The sequence below is a fragment of the Kogia breviceps genome, chromosome 9 (assembly GCF_026419965.1).
Source record: "Kogia breviceps isolate mKogBre1 chromosome 9, mKogBre1 haplotype 1, whole genome shotgun sequence".
Classification (NCBI taxonomy): Eukaryota; Metazoa; Chordata; class Mammalia; order Artiodactyla; family Physeteridae; genus Kogia; species Kogia breviceps.
Genome location: NC_081318.1, coordinates 11,381,480 through 11,395,427, shown reverse-complemented (window position 1 = coordinate 11,395,427; position 13,948 = coordinate 11,381,480).

The window sequence follows — 13,948 nt, the reverse complement described above, 5'->3', positions numbered from 1 at the left end:
ATCATGAGCATGACTTAGAGAAAAGAACTTTGCTTGTATGCTTTCCCAGCCAACTCAGGTATGAAGCATCGTAACTGCATTGCCCTGGCAACCAGGAAGGAGATGACGAAATGTGTACTTGTGGTACCGGGTAGGAGGCTGAGTGATTGGGTTGGGGTGTGGGATGTAAGGGAGTTTTTATGTCACAGCAGCATGTTCAGAGAAATTAAGCCCTGCTGTAATAGAACTTCCCACGGTTAACCACTCAGTATCCATTCATATGGCCTCAGAGTATTTGAGGAAAATATCATTTATTGTTTTTGATAGCAGCATGAAAAATTGTAATCATTGGCCCATTCTTGGATCTTACCTTGGAACACTGATTTTATTCAACCACATTTTAAAGAGGTTATTGTATTTCCATTGGGAACAAAATGCATTTTCATATTTGAACACTCACTTAAAATATTGTGTGGCATATATAGTCACCTTCATTCATTGTGTGAGTCACGATCCTAAGGAGGGCGTTGCTATCAACGCTGATTAAAATGTTTTTGTGCATGACCTATACTGCATGTGGATATACAGACACTGTCTGAGTAATGGAAATAAATGAGAGGAGAAACATCAACCAAATTCATATTTTACCGCGATAAGGATACAATCAAGGGTTGTTTGTACACAACGACATTATTTAAGAAAAATATGAGATTCAGTTACTGCTAATTAGCATATGAATAATTTAATAAGAAAACTATTGCATGTATATTGGGTACCATTCAAAAGGTAAAATTGTAATTTCTGAAAAATCAGCAAACTTTCTTTTCTCTGAGATCTTGGGAAAAAAATAAGCAAATAAACAAGGAAATCAATGAATACAATGTTAAGACATAGTTAATCTAAGAAAAGCAGTTTTCTTGGAGAAGCCAGTGAAAGATAATACAGCTTTGATTTTGTGTTATCAGGATAGGTCAGTCTGCTCTGCAGATGTTATTCTCAAGTCTCCACATTAAAGGCCTTCTTGTATTCCCCTCCCCGTGACACACACACACACACACACACACACACACACACACAGACACCAAAACTCTACTTAATCTCTGTAAATCTTGTGAGCTGGCATTGTCTGTGAGTGTAACTTGTCTCTGAGGATAAAGCTAAATAAGGTAAAAGGGGAAAGAAATGATTAAACAAGGGATAGGTAGGGGAAGGAGGTAAAAAGTATGGTAATAATGGGTCCTCTCACTCTCTTCAAGGAGTATAAAAGAGGGACTCTTTTTTTTTTTTTTTTGTCTCATTATTAAGTCAGTTGATTGGTTTTTGGTTGATTTGCGTTTGGGTGTAGTTTTTTTTTTTTTTTTGTCTCATTATTAAGTCAGTTGATTGGTTTTTGGTTGATTTGCGTTTGGGTGTAGGTGATCAGAAGTTGAAGGGTTTCCACTGACACCTACTTTCTCTGTGAAATAAGGTGGATTACCCATGGCTGAGAGTACAGGGGAAGGAAGAGGAGATACAGGAGTGAGATTTGAGAATGGTGCAGGTTTTTTTTTTTTGGCTGTGTTGGGTCTTCTTTGCTGTACGCGGGCTTTCTCAAGTTGTGGTGAGTGGGGGCTACTCTTTGTTGCAGTGCGTGGGCTTCTCATTGTAGTGGCTTCTCTTTTTGCGGAGCGCGGGCTCTAGGCGCACGGGCTTCAGTAGTTGCAGCACACGGGCTCAGTAGTTGTGGCGCATGGGCTCTAGGGCATGGGGGCTTCAGTAGTTGTGCCACACGGGCTTAGTTGCTCTGTAGCATATGAGATCTTCCCTGACCAGGGCTCGAACCCATGTCCCCTGCATTAGCAGGTGGATACTTAACCACTCCGCCACCAGGGAAGTCCGAGAATGGTGAAGGTTAATAGTCCACGTGGGTATAGACAAATATGCCCCTTTTACCTGTGGACATCACTGAGCCTAAAGTATCTCTGAATTTCATCTCAGTATCTTCAGTTACAAGGTCACAAAGGTCATATTTTTCCTCTAATTTGACCAACTTTATCTTTATTCTCAGCCTTCTCTAAAACAAAGTTACAGTTGATCATTTTGTAGGCATTGACTTTGTTGTAGACAGTGCTTTTGGCATTGTGGGGTATCAAAGTTGTGTTCAGATATGGCCACTACCTCAAGAAGTTTACAGTCTTCTAGGGCAGGGGTTGGGAAACTGTTTCTGTATTAGGACAGATAGAAAATATTTTAGACTCTGTGGGCCATACATTCTACATCACAGCTATTCAGCTCTGCCATGACAGCAGTAAAATAGCCATAGATAATACATAAAAAAAGAGTGAATGTGGCTGGTAGCAATAAACCTAAATATATGGACACTGAAATTTTAATTTTATATAATTTTTTACATCATAAAATATTCTCCTTTTTATTTTTTCAATGATTTAAAAATAATAAAAAATTCTTTTCTTGTGGGCCATGCAAAAACAAATGGTGGGCCAAATTTGGCCTTTGGGCAATAGTTTGCTACACCATTATAGGGGAAATATAACAAAAGTGCAAAATTATAATATGAGGTATGCACATAAAGAGCCCTGATACTCAAAGGAAGAAGGGATTCATAAAGAGTCCTGATATTCAGAGGAAGAAGGGATTCTTTTTTGCATGTAGACTGTTATAATGGTGACGGCTTCTAAGAGAAAATGAAGTGGTTCTCACTTCAGTTTGCATTTCAGAAAGCATCTCATTTCTCATAGTCATTTAGGTCCATTTACCCAGGCTCTAAGGACTCCATACTAATGGGTGAATTAAGGACATGAATCACACACTAAGCATAATTCTTAGATATCTGCTGAATATTAATTGGGTGATTTGTATTACTTCTTAGCCTCAGCAGCATTTAACCACAGTGACAGGCCTTTTGGGGACACACTCCCTTACATACAAGCTGAAGCTTCACTCTGTACTGTCCCTTATCATGATGTCTGGGACCATCAGGTTCTCCCCTATTCATCCCACTAAAATTCAGGATTTTGAGACCTAAGCCTATTGTATAAAATATAGGTCCTATAAAATATACACAACCAAGTCAGACTGATGTGGTTTGGTTGTCCTTCTAGTTCCAAATTTGAGCTGGGCTAGTCTCAGTGAGATCTCATCCTCAGCAGCATGAGGTTTTTACCCATCTCATGGAAATGATCTCACCACTGTATGCATACTCTCTCCTGACTTCTTTGAGCCTTCTACATCTTCCTCATCAAAGTATAGCAGGATGACAAAACAAGAAGTGCGATCCTGGACAAGTTATAAAACCTCTCTAAGGATCAGCTCTCTTTTTCATAACTTACAAAGAATAATAAGCTCCTCTTGAGAAATTTGAGAGTATTGAGTGAGATATTATATGTAAAGCAGTTAGTAAAATGGCTGACACAGAAAAAGCACTTGATAACTGTTTGCTATTATCTTTGTTTTTTTCTCATAGCGTATTCTACCAATTTACCCCCACCTCCTGTCCTCCCTGACCTTCTGGCAAACATTTTAGACCAACAAACTAGTCCATCCCAAACAATCTAAGGGGTCCGACAGAGGAGTAGATGCCAGAAGAGTGTCTAGAAAATAGACCTCGAATTTTTGGCAACAAAGAACAAATTCTGTCTCATGCTTTCTCATTGTAGGAGGTATCATCCCCAAAGTGGTGAAAATGGGCCTTCATGGGGAGGGGGCAAAAATATCTTAGATATTGCAATGGCTTATGGTCCTTCAAAGGGACCGTATAAACAGATATACAGAATATAATACCTAAGGTATTAAATTTTCATGGGGTGGGTGATTAAGAAAAAGATGTCTAAAAATTTTCTTTGCGGGATGAGGATGAATAAAAGACTGAGACAAACTGCTCCATCTGTAGAGAACTAGTCCTTGTTCAGGCACCGGTGTTCACAAGTGAGTCATAAGCACAGAGGCCAGAAGACATGTAGTCCTAGAGTTAATTCATTATAGGCCAGATGTCTGCTTCATCTGTTTTTACCTATCTTCATCTATAACCCTGGGCCTTGACTACCTTGACCGACTCTATCTAAGCAAATCTTTCTGCCCAGTTGGTTTCTACCCCTAGTTTTGGCCTTTACAGCCACAAAGGTATGGGCAACTGAAAGTTGAGTGAATTCACCCTGCTGTGGGACCTGAGTCACTGGAGACCCTGTTCAACTTCTGGCCAAGTACCTGGTGGCAGTGCTGTGATACTTCCTCATCAAGCCCCTGTGAGCAGTTCAGACACTTGATCACCTGTTGTATATATTTTTTATTTAATGACTGTGCTTGACGGGGTTCTGTTACAAAGTAGTTCTGTTTCACAGATGCTTATTCACTTTTGGGGAGAACAGAAATCTAGAAACTTTTAGAGGGGGTATTAGAATTCCCATCAGTTATAAAAATGTAGGATTTAAGTCAGATTTATAAAAATCTGAAAGAGCAGAGTAATATTAGCTACCTCTGTGCTACACTTACGAATTTTTTTTCTTTTTTTTTTGCGGTACGCGGGCCTCTCACTGTTGTGGCCTCTCCCGTTGCGGAGCACAGGCTCCGGACGCGCAGGCCCAGCGGCCACGGCTCACGGGCCCAGCCGCTCCGCGGCACGTGGGATCTTCCCGGACCGGGGCACGAACCCGTGTCCCCTGCATCGGCAGGCGGACTCTCAACCACTGCGCCACCAGGGAAGCCCCACTTACGAATTTTAAACTTTAAAGGTCTCCTAAATTCTATAAGCTTATATTAATGCCTTTCCTTAAAATACAGATATTATTATCCACATTGTGGATAAAATATGAGTTTCAAGTATATGTAACTCACGCAAGCTTAGACAGCTAGTAATCAACACATACAGCCTAGATTCAGTTCAGCCTTGGCTTGTCTGAATGCAAAGGCATCCTAAATCTCGACAAGGACACCCCTTTGGGGATACCACAGGGCGTTTTGGCACTTTAGGTCTGCTGTGTGTGGATCAGCGTTCAGTTGAAGATGTGAAAACCCCACAGAGCCGTAGTGTTACCGTTACAGTCAGGACCGTTAGGGTTTCAAGTGATAAGACCCAAAACAAACTGGATAAGCAAAACTAAAAATTAAATAAATTAAATACCTTAACTGTGGAATATAGTAATGAATATCATGAATGGTATCATGAATAACTGAATCTAGAGTCTAAAAATTTTTCTGAAGTTTTAAAAATTTTTTCTTATTTCCTGCCTCTTGGCTTTGCTTCTCTCTGTGGAACTTGTTCTTTTCTATCATTCATCGATTTTCTCTATGAGGTGGAAAAAGTGACCCTTGGAGGCCCCAGATATACAACATGGTGTGAGAGACAAAATCCTGAATTGTCTGCTGGCTCCAGCGGAAAAAGCTCAGAGATGGGTCCAGGTTGGCTTACCCTGGGTGGTATGGCCCTTCCTCAGTCAAGCCCTCTGTTAGGGTTCTGAGGCATTAACATATTTTTTACTTGAATTGTTTTGATTAACAGAAACTTATTTTATCACCAGTCATATGTTCAATCTTGTTAAATGTTCCTTACATACTTGAAAAACACGTGCTTTCTGTAATTGTTGATTGGAGTATTCTATAAATGTTAATTAGTCCACCATTGATAGTGCTGTTGAAGTTTTCTATTTCCTTACCATTTCCTTATTATTTGCTTCTTTCTACTTGTTCTATCAATTACTGAGAAGTATTAAAACCTCTAACTATAATTGTGAATTTGCCTATTTCTCCTTGCATTTCTATCAGTTTTTGCTTCATGTGTTTTGAGGCTCTGTTATTAAGTGCCTCAGTATTTACAATTGTTTTGTATTCTTGATGAATCTTTTACTATTATGAAATGCTTTTCTTTATCCCTGGTAGTGTTCTTTGCTCTGAAATCTACTTTGAGTGATATTGCTATAGAAACTCTAGCTTTCTTTTGATTCGAGTTAACGTGGTATTTTTCCACCATATCTCATGGATCATTGTCCTTCATTGCCTGATGTCCAATGCCATGAAAATTGTAGTTTAGTATATTTTGTCCTGATCTATAGTTCTTTCTGATGGGAGGGTAATTTCAAGCCCTGTTTCTGTATCTTGGCTAGAAAGGGAAACTTCTTTTGTCTGTTCCATTGATCTATGCCTCTACTGATAAAGCAATGTTAGATTGTATTGAGTACTGTAGCTTAATAGTAAGTCTTTAAATCAGAGAGTGTCGCTCCAGATTTGTTCTACATTTTCAAAATTACTTAGTCTGTATTCTAGGTTCCTTGTTTTCCACATACATTTTAGAATCAGCTTGTCAAATGTTTCAAAAAAGCCTGATGGAAATTTGATTAGGATTGTATCGAATTTATAAGTCAAATAGTAGGGGAGAACTGTCAGCTCAGCAATATTGAATCCTACAATTCATGAACATGGTATTGCTTTCCATTTATTTAGGTCTTTAATGTCTCTGATCAAGTTGTTTGTAGTTTCCATGATAAAAATCTTACACATGTTTCATTAGCTCTTTTTCTAGTATTCCATGATTTTTAATGTACCTTACATGATACTCTATTATAATTTCAGTTTCCACTTTATTCATTGTTAGAATATAGAAATAAAATTTATTATTTCATACTGATGTGCATCCTTTGTCATTGTTTATCCCAGTCTCATGGTAGATGAGACTGGGATAAACATGGTAGATTCTCCTTTTATTTCTTTTGCTTTCTTTATTGCAGTGACTAGAACCTCTAATACTATGTTGAATAGCGGTGTTGAGAGTAAATCTGCTTCATTTGTCTGGATCTTAGAGGGGAATCATTCAGTCATTCACCATTAAGAATGATGTGGACTATTATAACTTTGTTTATGTCCTTTTTCAGACTGAGAACTTTCTCTTCTATCTCTAGATTCCTTAGTTTTTATAATTAATGGATATTGAATTTTGTCAAACAATTTTTCTTGTGTCTATTGAGATATATCATATTTCATATAGATATCATATATATCATATATATCTCAATAGGTATCATATATATTTCAATAGATATCATATATATTATCATGTATAGGTAATCTCTGTAGACTCTTGATTTGGTAAATCACATTTTTTAGTTTTTTTAAAAACGATTTTATTTTGAACTAGTTTCAGACTTAAGGAAAGTTTGAAAATATAGTACAGAAAGTTTACCGTAAAGTTAACATCTTACATGACCATAGTACAAATAACAAAACCAGGAATGTAACATTGGTGTAATTAATATTATTTCATTTTTAGCTAAATTATAGTGCTTGGTCTACTTTTATCAGTTTTCTCACTAATTATTTATTTTTTAAATTTAGAGCACCATCCAGGATCCCACATTACATTTGCTTATTATTTCTCTTTAATCTCCTTCATTCTGTAACAGCTTGTCTTTCCTTGTCTTTCATGCCTTGACACTTTTGAAGAATATTGACCAATTGAAAGTTTTACTAACTTTGCATTCCTGGGATAAACTCAACTTGGAAATAACATTTATTATAAGTTGGATTCAATTTACTAATATTTTAAAAGTATTTTTGTGTCTATGATGATGAGTGATTTTGATCTGTAGTTTTCTTTTTTTTAATTTGCAATGTTTTTGTTTGGCTTAGATATCAGGGTAATATTTAAAGAATTAATTAAAGGAACAAAGTTACTTATGCTGAAGTTTTCTAGAACAGTTTGGTAGATTTTGTAATACTTCTTCCTAAAATGTTTGGTTTAATTCACCAGTAAAGCCATTTGTTCTGTTGTTTAGATATAGGACTATTCACGTTTTCTGTTTCTTCTTTTACGAGTTTTGGCAGCACAAAACTGGTAAAAGAAATTACAAATTTTTCCATTTCGTCTCAGTAGTCAAATATGTTAACATAGACTATATTCATAAGGTTTTGTTTTTATTCTTTTGATGTTGGTAGGATCAGTAGTGATGTCACCCCTTTCATTTTTTATATTTATAATTTGTGTCTTGTCTCTTCTTTCTTGATCAGTCTAGATAGAAGTTCATCAATTTTATTGAAGCTTTCAAAGAATCATCTTGATTTTTTTCCTATTTTTCTCTTTTCTATTCCATTGATTTCTATGCTCATCTTTATTTTTTCTTTAGGTGTATGTCTTTAACTTTGTAATATTTTGTCTGCTGACTATGAATACTTTTATCAACTGAATGTATCTTTCTCTTTTATTTTTAAAAGACATTTTCTCTGGGCATAGAATTCTAGGTTGGCATGTTTTTTCTTTCAGTTTTTCTGTTAATGTTATTTTTTTCTCTGTATGTAATGCATTTTTTTATACAACTGCTTTCATAATTTTGTTCTTATTATTGCTTTTCAGCACTTTGATAATGTAGCACTTTGTAATGTTTTTCTTCTTTTTTTTCTTTTGTGGTACATGGGCCTCTCACTGTTGTGGCCTCTCCCATTGCGGGGCTCAGGCTCCGGACGCACAGGCTCAGCGGCCATGGCTCATGGGCCCAGCTGCTCCGTGGCATGTGGGATCTTCCCAGACTGGGGCACGAACCCATGTCCCCTGCATCAGCAGGCGGATTCTCAACCACTGTGCCACCAGGGAAGCCCATTTTTCTTCATTTTTAAAAAATGCTTGAGGTTTGCTGAGCTACTTGAATGTGTAGGTTCTTTCTTTTCATTATATTTGGAAATTTGAGGTTAATATTTTTCAAATATTGGTTATGTCTTCCCCTATACCCCAGTACTCCTTTTTACTTCTGGGACTCTGATTTCATGTTTGATATTTCTCACAGCTTATTGAAGCACTGTTCAATTTTTTTCAGTCTTTTTTTCTCTACTTCATTTTGGATAGTTTCTATTGCTATGTCTGCAGATTCTCAGATCTCTTCTTCTGCAGTGTCTAACCTGCTGTTGATTTTATCCAGTGTATTTTTCATTTTAGATATCATATTTTTCATCACCTTATAGTATGAATTGGGTATTTTTATATCTTTGGTTTCTTTCCTCATCATGCTTAGTGTTTTCTCTGTCTTCTTGAAATGTGAAGTGTATTTATAATGGCTATCTTAATGTGCTTGTATTCTAATTTTATCACCTCTGTTGTTACTGCATAATTTTTATTGGTTGATTTTTCTCCTCATTATGGCTTGTTTGCATTCCTTCTCCTTGTGCTGTGGCCTGGAAACTCTTCTGCCCTTTTGTATGTTTGGAAAATTTTTTACTGGACTACAGACACTGTGCGTTTTATGTTTTTGGGTGGTGGATACTTCTGTTCTCTTCACCTATATCTTAGGAAATTTTTCATGATGTTTGATTTCTTTTATAGTTTCCAGATTTAACTGCTTGAAAGAGGAAATTTTTGTCTTCTCCCTGTACCTATTAAATGATATTTTATAAGGGGTGGTACTACCCCGTCTTTGTTCTCCTTGCATCAAGTGATATTAAAAATAGTGTGTAGTAAACTATTATCCATTTCCAAGACTAATAAAAGAAGACAGAGAAATGGAAGAAATAGGCAATATTAGGAAAGAAAAGAGACATTACCACAGATTCTATATACATTAAAATATATAAGAAGATATTAACAAATTTGGGCTAATAAATTTGAAAAGTTAGATGAGAGAGATAAATTCCCAGGAAAGATAAACCTGACCAAAATGGACACATGAAGAAATAGAATAGTCCTATATACTGAGAAATTTGAATCCATATTTAAGAATTTTTTAACAAAGAGCATTTCAGGCCAGGTGGCTTCACCAGTGAATTCTACCAAATATATAAGGAAGAAATAACACAACTCATCCACAAAAGTAATTGCATATATACATATTTAATATATAAAACCCAGTTACATTTTTATATAATTTAAAAGTTACTATTTAAAACAGCACTTCAAACCATCGTACCTGGGAACAAATCTAGTAAGACATATACAACACACAGGAAAAATATACGTAGAAAAAAGGGAAGATATTAAATAAATGGGAGAATATTTTTTTTTTATGGATTGGAATACTGAATAGCATAGAAATGTCACTTCTCCCCAAATTGATTTTTAGGTAAAATCGCAATTAAAATTTCACAAAGTTTTTTTTTTTTTTCCTGGAAATCTTTAAGCTAATTCTAGAGTCAGATTGAAAATTCAAATAGCCATGAAGAGCCAAAACAATTTGAAAATGTAGAATCAAGTTGGAGGATTTATACTACTATAAACAATGTTTATTATAAAGCTACAGTAATTAAGACAATGCAGTACTGGTATAATAATAGATAAGTAGACCAATGGATCATAAAAAAATAGTCTAGAGAAAAACCTACACATATAAATTAAAATTTGATTTGTGGCAACACAGGAGAATAGTGAAGAAAGAATTGTCTCTCAGTAAAAGTGGATATTCACATAGAAAGAAGTGAATCTAGGTTCCTGTGTCATATCATGCACAGAAATAAATTCCAAATATATTGTTGATGTAGATGTGAAAAGTAAAACATTAAAACTCCCAGAAGATGGCATTGAAGAATAACTTCATGATTTGGGAGAGACAAAGATTTCTCACTCAAGACTCAAAATGCAGTAACTCTATGAAGAACAATTGATGAATAGAACTACATTAAAATTAAGAGCATCTCTTCATCAGAGATACCATTAAGAGAATGAATAGGTGGGAGAAAATATTTGTGATACATATAAATGGCAAGTGACTCATATTCAAAATATATAAAGAACTAAAATCAATAAGAAAAAGAGAAATAACCCAATAGGAAAATGGGCAAGAAATTGAATACACACCTCAGAAAATGGAATATCCAAATAGTCAGTAAATACTTTAAAATATGTAGAGCCTCATTAGTCATCATAGAAATGTAAAATATAATCACAGTGAGATACTACTATGTACACATCAGAATGGCTAAAATGAAAAAGACTTATAATCCAAGGACAAAGAATGGTTAGAGCAAAGGAATACTCATACAGAGTTGGTGGGAATATAATTGAAACATCTGTTTGACAGAACTGATGATATTAGCTAAAGTTGGACACACACATAATCTGTGATATAGCAATTCCACTACTAGGCAACAGAAATGAGTACAGTACATGTCTGGGACAAAAGATGAGTGTGTGTGTGTGTGTGTGTGTGCGCTTATGTGAATGTTCACAGCAGTGTTGTTTTTAATAGCCACAAATTAGAAACAACCTAAATGTCCATCAGTGGGATAGATATCAGATTTGAGATGCCTTTAAGTGGGTAGTAAATTTTTGTAGTATTTTTAGAAGATGAGGGCAAACATCTAGATACAGAAATACATAATGACAATGCCCAGTTAAAAGGAACCTCCCAATAGTGAGACAAAATGGAGATATGTCCCATGAAATAGTTGCATAAGTTGTGTAGATAATATATGATCATAACTTATGTACAATTTCAGAACCTTGTTACAGGAGATATTGCCCAGCCAGACTGGGGAGAAATTTCTCTCGAATACATCTGAGAAATGAAGCACCTAGCCTAGGGCTTTTACTGCATTCATAGGATACATTGAACAGGTTGTGTTTCCTGTGTCACACTGCACTCCCCCCCAGTTCTTGTCCACTGCTGGAAATCTGGACCTGAGAACAGGTTTGTGTTAACCAGCTCATTCTTAAACAGTGATGGTTAGAAGGTAACTTCGTCAAATGACTGGCTTTAAACTTTCTGTTGCTCCAAGCAGTGTAGGTCTGCATTAGGAAGTGGGAATGGGGTGGGGATAGCAACTTAGCCAGTTAACATCGTTGGGAAATCTCAAGCTTTCCAGGTGGCTTTTTTTGAGAACACTTCTGATGCAGAACTTTAGGAAGGTTGATTCACAATTCTTGGAAGGAGAGTTAGTTCAGGAATGCTGTTTATCTTACTATTATTGTCACTTACAACACCTCCACCTTATTTTTGAAAATCTGTTTTTAACTTTTATTTACATACCATATTTTCAAAAGTTTTAAACATTTTACTTTTGATTAAAAAATTATTCTTTTTCCTATTGATGTCATATCCTTTTTCTCTTATCCTCCCTACTTCCCTCACTCCAACGAATTTGGACAGACTTGAATTTGTGCTCCCTTTAGACAGATGAAGAAGCTACAGTTGGACCTCCAGATCCACAGGCTCTACATCTGTGGATTCACCGACCATGGATTGAAAATATTAAAAATTTTTCCAGAAAGTTCACAAAAGCAAAACTTGAATTTGCTTCATGCTAGCAACTAGTTACTTATCATTTACTTTGTATTAGATATTATGAGTAATCTAGAGATGATTTAACGTGTACAAGAGGATGTGTGTAGGTTATATGCAAATACTAGGCCATTTATTTAAGGGACTTGAGCATTTGTGGATTTTGGTACCCACTGGAGTCCTGAAACCCATCCCAGGGATACCGAGGAGCAGCTGTAGGTAGTGACAGTTGAACTGGGAAGTGCAAGTTCATTGGCCAAGCAGGTCGTTCATTCACTTCCAGGGAGAGGTGCTTTAAAAAACATGAAGCTGATACAGAAATGTGTCCTGTGAACCATGAGTGTTTCTATTTGTAAACAATACCTTGCTGAGCCTTTAATCGGAATTACTGATCCAAGACCAGGGATTACTACATTTTCTTTGTCAAGCCCTTAACTATTATTAGTTTTTAAGAAGTGAAAACTCAAAGCCACAAGATATTATCATCAGATTTTTCAGTCAAGTCTCCTTATTTGGTACCTGAGAATACCTTAAATAATCATCAGCTACCTCCTGCACTGTATTGTTTTTTTCCTTTTAGCCCTCTCCTGGTGAACTCATGTTATATGAATTGTTTCATGTATTATAGCAGAATCAGAGACTGCCTCATGCACCTTGCTAGGAATATTATCTATTAAAATATCATCTCTACATTGTCAGGTTCCGCTGACAGGTCTTAGGCACTGATTTTCCCCTTTGAAGTCACTTATCTCTCTTTTGTACCTGAGATCTTCACCAGTGATAATTTTATATTCCAACTTTTCCCTTTTCATTGGGGATAAAAAGGTAGGTTTCCTCTTTCTTTGATAGAAATATTACAAAGTGGCTTGCTGATCTGAAGCTCTAGAGTAAATTCTAAAGAATTAAAGAACATTTTATACTTTTATTGCCTCCTCTTGTAATTTACATAAATTATCTCTTGGAGCAGGAATGGTTTATCAAGCTTAATTCATTTCTAGATAAAAGATTATCAAATGCAAATGCCAATAGACCCTTCTCTGCTGGATAATCCAGTCACCTTTGGCACCCTATTTATCTGCAGTTAGCTGCCCTTACTGTCATGAATATCCTCAACACAAAATATGATTCTCATCATATATTCTAATGGCACTGTCTGATCACAGACAGTAAACAGATAATATGTCCTTGTCACAGCAGTGCATGCGTTTCACTTTCTCTACCTAAAGGACAGAGTAATTAGGACAGGGTATGTGGGAAATCTAGAGTGGGCTTTGTTCAGTCCGTGAGGTTTTTGGAAATCACTTGTGATTTGACATGTCAGGTACAAATAAGATTACTAAGAGTTCCAGAGAGAATACTAGAGCGCTTGAGCTTTCAGAAATACTACTATATCAGCAGGATTCGAAAGTCTGGGGATGGTATTGAGCAGACTAGAGTATTACCTTCTGGTCGTGTGAGTCACAGTAGAGGGAGCATAGCCCAAGGAGGAGAAAAGACGGAGTTTCCTCAGGGGCCGGGGATAGTCCGATATTTCAGATAAAGATAAAAGTGAGGACGGGTAAAGGAAAGAGATCATCAGCAGTCATTTCACTGAGTTAATTCTGATTAATTTTTTCCATCACATTATATAGTCTCCAAATCACAATAGTCACTATCCAGAATGCATACAAATAGAATCAGAGGGAATGTGCAACCAGTTTTCCCTTATCTTTTAGTTAATAGGCCAGCACGTGTTCGAGCTCTTATCAGTTACTAAGGAAGATAGTTAATGCATCTTTGACTTTGAT